The sequence below is a fragment of the Amblyomma maculatum genome, chromosome 2, assembly GCF_055883805.1.
Source record: "Amblyomma maculatum isolate TAMU_Amacu chromosome 2, ASM5588380v1, whole genome shotgun sequence".
In the NCBI taxonomy this organism is placed as follows: domain Eukaryota; kingdom Metazoa; phylum Arthropoda; class Arachnida; order Ixodida; family Ixodidae; genus Amblyomma; species Amblyomma maculatum.
Genome location: NC_139345.1, coordinates 155,445,630 through 155,453,413, shown reverse-complemented (window position 1 = coordinate 155,453,413; position 7,784 = coordinate 155,445,630). Strand labels below are relative to the sequence as shown.

General features: G+C 44.0%; 1 pseudogene; it reads right to left on the bottom strand.

Moving 5' to 3' along the window:
- Window positions 1-879: 879 nt before the first annotated feature.
- On the bottom strand, window positions 880-6,548 carry LOC146200223 (uncharacterized; annotated as a pseudogene).
- Between the last annotated feature and the right edge of the window lie 1,236 nt (window positions 6,549-7,784).

Sequence of the window (7,784 nt, the reverse complement as noted above, 5' to 3'; positions counted from 1 at the left end):
GTATGAATAACGCAGTCATATGCCAAAAACCGAATGTCATTGTTTATGCACTGAGGGATATCGTTGATGAAAATAAGAAAGGAGTTGTCCGAGTACCGATTCTTTGGTGACTTCAAAAAGAACATGGGCAGGTTTAGACGCAGTGTTAATAATTCCAACAAACTATTTACTCTCATGAAGGAAGCTTTCTATGTATGCATGGACAAATGTGTTGAGATTTAAAACTGACATTTTCTACATTTAGCGGTTACGGAGTTTACGGAAGTGTTGTAACGCGGTGCTGTGGAAAAAAATGTTTTCCCCGGTGTCAGTTCGTTTGATGAAGCCGTATCCGCCTACCCTGTTAAACCATTTCGCAGTTCCACTCATCCGCTCTAGGGAAACAGAGGCTTTCTTTGGGTGCTCCACCGCTTCTTCTTGGTGTTAAATGCGGTTAACCTCGCTTTTAGGATGCTCGTCAACGGGCAGGCTAGAGGCGGTACGGCATGAGCGGAGCTGCACATTACCGTTTTCGATGAACAGAGCCACGTCCCCGGACATGAGGTAGTCTGCGCCTAATATGAGGTCAGCAGGCAAGTCCGCAAAAACCGGGACGTCCACCAGAACCTTACTGCCAGCCTCAGTCCGGGTGCAGATACCGACTGCACCGACGGGAACAGCACTTCCCCCCAAGCCTTGCAGAGGAGACGAGGTCCATTCACACATCAGGCCCGGTGCATGACGTTGAAGCAATGCCGTTCGTTGAGCGCCGGTGTCAACCAGTGCGGTCAAATCGCCGATGCATTCAACATGAACCGGCAGGAAGGGAAGAGGGTGGTTCTGGAATTGAATGCGTGGGCGGGCAGCATGAGGACAATGCTTGTACATGTAGCCATGTTGTCAGCACGAAAAGCAACCACGGCGTTGCTCTGGTTCTGCGGCAGATATCCCGGCGGCAGCAAGGATCCCGCGGCGACTGGCGGTGTCGTGCAAGGAGGCCGCTAGGTAGAAAAAGATGGAGAAGCTGTCAGTGCCCAGTGTGGACATAATCGATGCGTGGCTGGCATCGTGAAGCCCGTCGACAATGTACTGTTTGGCTGCGGACGCGGGCCACTCGATGTTGCAGGCCTGCACAAGACGGACCTTATCATAAATGTAAAGCGCGACGTCTTCATCTGGAGACCGACGTATCGTTCTCATCGTCGTGAGTTTAGCGTCGTGCGCACTGGCCAGAGGAGTAAACGCCGCTAGGAGGGCAGAGGTCCGGGCCGACCAAGTGGCGTAGCGGTGGCCTTCGTACTGGTGCCAGGCGTGGGCGGCATCACGGACATGGGCTTCCGCGAAGGCGAGCGTGGTGGCTGGGGACCAGGCGGAACGCCGGGCAGCAGCGTCGACAAGTTCAACCCATGCTTCGGAGTCATCAGAGAAGCCACGGAACTCCGGAAGCGGTACCGGTGATACTGGACACCCAGAGGACATCGAGACGCGGCCAAGCGCGGCGGCGAAAGTGGCGGATAGCTCCCGGAGGGTGGAGAGCACTTCGGGAAGGAGGGCCGCCAGAGCTGAATTCGCCGAGGAGGCATGGACGCCGTTCTCGGGTGGAATAGGGGTTCCAGGCGCCCAGTGAGCCGGCCGTGTGACAGCCCGGCCGCTTCGAAGGAGGAGCGGCGGGTCGTGGAGGTCCGGGTCGGGCCCGAAGTTGGCCGACTGCGCCATTGTGAAGGAGAACAAGCAGAGACGCGACCGTCCTTACGAACGCCAAGCTTTATTCCCTCTTCATCGTCTTCTTCTTCGCTCAATCACTGTTCACTTCGTCATCGCATAATCCATATATATATATATATATATATATATATATATATATATATATATATATATATATATATATATATATATATATATATATATATATATATATATATATATATGTATATATATTATAAGTCTTCCAGGATCCAGAAATATGTATAAGATGAGGTAGGGGCGCACAAACGAAAACAACAGTTTATATCCGACGTTTTGGCCGGGGCCCGGCCTTCGTCAAGGAATGCGCAAATCAGCCTATGCTTTCCGTTTAAATACATGCGCTATAGACGGACATGTGACAGGCACTAACACTGTAATGACAATAGAATAAAATAGACGTACAACCACAAATAATACATTGTCAAAGAGGTTATATCATTTCATAATGGCGCGTGTGGCGCTCATGCAGTGCATTTTTGGCATGGCATGCAGATAAAAAACAATTGGACACACAATGTCCGCTCACATGCGCACAAGGTAATGATTAACGCGTATTGTATCATTTAAGATATTACCGAGAATCATACGAAAGTTATGTAACCATCTTTTACACACACACAAAAAAGCAAAATCCAATACAGGAGGCGCAGTCGCTAGTGAAACATACAGAAACAGATATTTTTATATGCTGACACGTAGAAAGTTCAAATCACGTTTACTGGAGCACTCTTCTGTATTAAAAGAAAATACAAAACGTAAACATAGTTATGCACCTTCACTTGAATACCAATCACGCGTCTTGGGAAAAAAGATATTTTCCCTATGTTTTCATTGAGACCAGAAGTAACTAAATTTAACTTGTAGATCAAAAAGGATTCTCGAACCTCTCTTTCATGATGAGATTTAAAATCATATTCCAGTATTGTGGCTGTGATGTTGTCAAAAGAATGGCCCGGAATCGCGACATGTTTGGAAAGCGGAAGTTTAGGCACGTTTAGCATGTGATCTATGGTTATTAAATCATAACCTGAACGGCAGTTCAGTCTTTCCAATGTATTGGAGCTCGCACACAGAACACTGGAGCAGATATATGACATTGGTACTGTCGCAAGTGAAATTACCTTTTATTTTACAGTAAAAGTCTGATGCGGTGCTTTTCACTACTGAAGTGGTGGTCATATGATCGCACACCTTACAACGTGGTTTTTGGCAAGGGCGGCAGCCAGTTTAAAGAGTGTTAGTCATTTTAGATGAAGTTAGCAAGTCGTGCAAATTTCGCGAACTTCAGTATGGGACACGAGGTGGTTGTGGTAAGATTTCGGTCAGGCGACTGCTCTGCATAAGGATATTGTGATGTTTTCGGAGAATGCCTTTAACATTTGGTGCTGACGCGCAATGGGTTAGCACTAAAGTGGGGTTCGGAGATTGTCGAGTATGTTCATGTGAGCTAAGGAGATCCTTGCGTTCCATTACATCGGCGCGTTTTATTGCGTCGTCAATAATTTGCGTTGGATATCTTTGTCTTGTTAGGGCATCACGCAGTTTCCCGCAGTTGTCAACGAAGTCAGAATCTTTTGAACAAATTCTTTTAAAACGAAGTGCTTGGCTGTATGGTATACTGGTCTTACAGTGCCTCGCATGGCTGCTCTCGAAATGGAGGTATTGATGCCTGTCAGTCGGTTTCCTATAAAGTTTAGTCACGAGTTTAGTGCCAGACAAAGACACTGTTACGTCCAAAATATTTATTGACGTTGCCAAATATGATTCTGTAAAGAAATGGATGGGTGCATGCTGTTGAATCCTGCTATAAAGGACTTAAGTTCTGATTTACCGTGGTGCCAGATGAAAAAAATGTCATCTATGTAGCCTTGTAATAAAGGAGTTTTATGCAACATCTACCAAGGAATTTGTTCTCAAGTAGTCCCATGAAAATGTTGGCGTAATTTGGGCCTATCTCGGTTCCCATCTAGGTACCGCTCACCTTTACAAAAGGATCCCCATTGAATTCGAAATTATTAAACTGTAGAATGAGCTTGAGCAGGACTGCCTAAGTGGAGGAGCCGACCGGTTTTATAAATCATAATTCGTTGTATGCGTCGAGTACCGCACGGATACCATCTAAATGGTGAATATTAGTGTACAAAGAAGCTAAATCCATCGTCACCAGTAGGGAGTCATGAGGAACGTCAAGGTCGATAATATCTGTTAAGAAGTGGTTGGTGTCTTTTAGGTGTGACGAAAATGTGGGCGGAATGATGTTGATTAGGCGGTTGACATAGCGGGACAAAGGCTCAGTAACCATTCCAATGGTTGGTTTGTGGGGTTTAACGTCCCAAAGGACCATTCCAATGCCTGACACTATTGGACGGCCGGAGTTTCCAGGTTTGTGAATCTTGGGTAAAAGATAAAATCTCCCTCCGATTGAGCTGAGGGGTACTAACGAGTGGCTTGCCTTTTCGAAAAGTTTTCCGTCTTTGACAAGTTCAGGTATGCTGTCTATTACGATTTCTTTATATCTACAAGTAGGATCAGCGTCCAAACGTTTATAAAACGTAGTGTCATTAAGGTGCCTTCCTGCTTAAGCGATATAATTACTTTTATTCATGACTAACACTGCACCACCTTTATCTGCGGGCTTGATAACAATATCATGCCGGTTCTGCAGTGAATCAATTGCCTTCTTTTCTTCTGCAGACAAGTTGTGCATGAAAGTAGTGCGCTTTTCGTATACCATTAGAATGTCATGTTGCACAGCGGATATATATAGGTCGAGGTACTTATCGCGCTGAGTAGGCGGGGTCCATTGATAATGTGACGGCATATGCGTAGAAGAGGGCCATTTCTGGAAAAACTCCCGTAGTCTCATAGTGCGTGTGAAGTTCTTCAAGTCTTTTACTAGTTGGAACTCGTTATACCCGCCTGTCGCTGGACAAAAGTTCAATCCGCGCGAAAGCACTGCAATTTCTTTTTCAGATAAGGTAAAATGTGAAATGTTGACGATGTTTGTTTGGGACGGAGCTTTAGCACTGGCGTTCACTTCTGAGTAGAACGCGGAAGGAACCTAATCACGCAGCAGTTTGTTAGATTTCGTAACTTCCACTTGTGCAGTCCTTTTTGCTTGATATTCATCTAATGAAGCGTACTGCAAAGGTTTTCAATCGAGAGTAGCACGCAGTTGTCGTTCCCTGTTCGTTAAGTCTGTAAAGGTGTTGCAGTGGTAGTCATGAATAAAAGTGAATACATCGCTGAAGCAAGAAGGCAACCTAATGACACTTCGTTTTATAAACGTTTCGACGCTGATCCTACTTGTAATAAAGAAATAGTAATAGACAGAATAGCTGCAGTTGTCAAAGACGGAAAACTATTCGAAAAGGCAAGCCACTCGTTAGTACCCCTCAGCCCAATTGCAGGGAGATTTTATCTTTTACCCAAGATTCACAAGCCTGGAAACTCCGGCCGTCCAATAGTGTCAGGCATTGGAACGGTTACTAAGTCTTTGTCCCGCTATGTCGACAGCCTAGTCAGCATCATTCCGCCCACATTTTCGTCATACCTAAAAGACACCAACCACTTCTTAACAGATATTATAGACCTTGACGTTCCTCATGACTCCCTACTGGTGACGGTGGATGTAGCTTCTGTGTACACTAATATTCCCCATCTAGATGGTATCCGTGCGTGGCTCGACACATACTACGATTTATCATTTACAAAACCGCTCGATTCCTCCACTCTGGCAGTCCTGCTCAAGATCATTCTACAGTTTAATAATTTCGAATTCAATGGGGATCATTTTGTACAGGTGAGCGGTACCTCGATGGGAACCAAGATAGGACCAAATTATGCCAACCTTTTCATGGGACTACTTGAGAACAAATTCTTTGGTAGATGTTGCATAAACCATTTTATTACAAACACTACATAGATGATATTTTTTTTCATCTGGGCACCATGGCGAATCAGAACTTATGTCCTTTGTAGCAGGATTCAACAGCGTGCACCCATCCATTTGTTTTACAGAATCATATTTGGCATGGTCAATAAATGTTTTGGACGTAACAGTGTCTTTATCTGGCGCTAAACTCGTGACTAAACTTTATAGGAAACCGACTGACAGGCATCAATACCTCTATTTCGAGAGCAGCCATGCAAGCCACTGTAAGACCAGTATACCATACAGCCAAGCACTTCGTTTTAAAAGAATTTGTTCAAAAGATTCCGACCTCGTTGACAACTGCGGGAAACTGCTTGATTCCCTAACAAGACAAAGACATCCAACGCAAATTATTGACGACGCAATAAAACGCGCCGGTGTAATGGACCGCAAGGATATCTTTAGCTCACATGAACATACTCGACAATCACCGAACCCCGCTTTAGTGCTAAACCATTGGGCGTCAGCACCAAATGTTTACGGCATTCTCAGAAAACCTCACAACATCCTTATGCAGAGCAGTCGCCTGACACAAATCTTCCCACAACCACCTCGTGTCGCATACCGAAGTTCGCGAAATTTGCACGACTTGCTAACTTCATCTAAAATGACTAACACTATTTCAACTGGCTGCCGCCCTTGTCAAAAGCCACGTTGTAAGGTGTGCGATCATATGACCACCACTACAGTAGTGAAAAGCACAGCATCAGACTTTTACTGTAAAATAAAAGGTAATTTCACTTGCAACAGTACCAATGTCATCTATCTGCTCCAGTGTTCTGTGTGCGAACTGCAATACAATGGACAGACTGAACTGCCGTTCAGGTTACGGTTTAATAACCACAGATCACATGCTAAAAGCTTACCTAACCTTACGCTTTCCACACATGTCGCGCTTCCGGGCCATTCTTTTGACAACATCACAGCCACAATACTGGAATCTGGTTTTAAATCTCATCATGAAAGAGATGTCCGAGGATCCTTTTTAATCTAGAAATCCAATTTAGTTACTTCTGGTCTCAGTGAAAACCTAGGGAAAATATATTTTTTCCCAAGACGCGTGATTAGTATTGAAGTGAAGGTGCATGACTATGTTTACGTTTTAACATGTATTTGCTTTTAATACAAAAGAGTGCTCCAGTAAAAGTGATTTGAACTTCCTACATGTCAGCATATAAAAATATCTTTTTCTGTATGTTTCACTAACGACTGTGCCTCGTGTATTGGATTTTGCTTTTTTTTGTGTGTAAAATATGATTACATAACTTGCGTATAATTCTTGGTAATATCTTAAATGATACAATACGCGTAATTCATTACCTTGTGCGCATGTGAGCGGACATTGTGTGTGGAATTGTTTTTTATCTGCATGCCATGCCGAAAATGTACTGCATGAGCGCCACACGCGCCATTATGAAATGATATAACCTCTTTGAAAATGTATTATTTGTGGATGTACGTGCATTTTATTCTATTGTCATTACAGTGTTACTACTTGTCACATGTCCTTCGATAGCGCATGTATTTAAGCGGAAAACATAGGCTCCTGTGCGCATTCCTTGACGAAGGCCGGGCCCCGGCCGAAACGTCGGAAATAAACCATTGTTTTCCTTTGTGCGCCCCTACCTCATCTTATATATATATATATATATATATATATATATATATATATATATATATATATATATATATATATATATATATATATATATATATATATATATATATATATATATATATATATTAGGCAGTCTTGAAGCCATAGGTAGCGTAAGAGGGTTCTAGCACAGCTTTCGCCCTCGCTCTTGATCACGTTCTACGTGACGCTGGCGGTAACAAAGGACGTTCCACGTCCGCCGCTATGGCTGAGGGTGGCGCTGGTGAACACTCTCAAGGTTCGTATACAGACAACATAAATACCCAAGAAAGTAGCAGGGGGGACAGCGGCCGATGTAGCTCAGTTGGAAAAGCACCGGACGCGTTATTCGGAGGTCGTGGGTTCGGATCCCACCATCGGGACGTTATTTTTTCTTCTACTTTGTGTCTAATTATCTTTCCCCTTAATAGATTACATTACTAATTTCTGTGATTATCCAAGTAAACATAAAAAAAAAGACATGAAGTA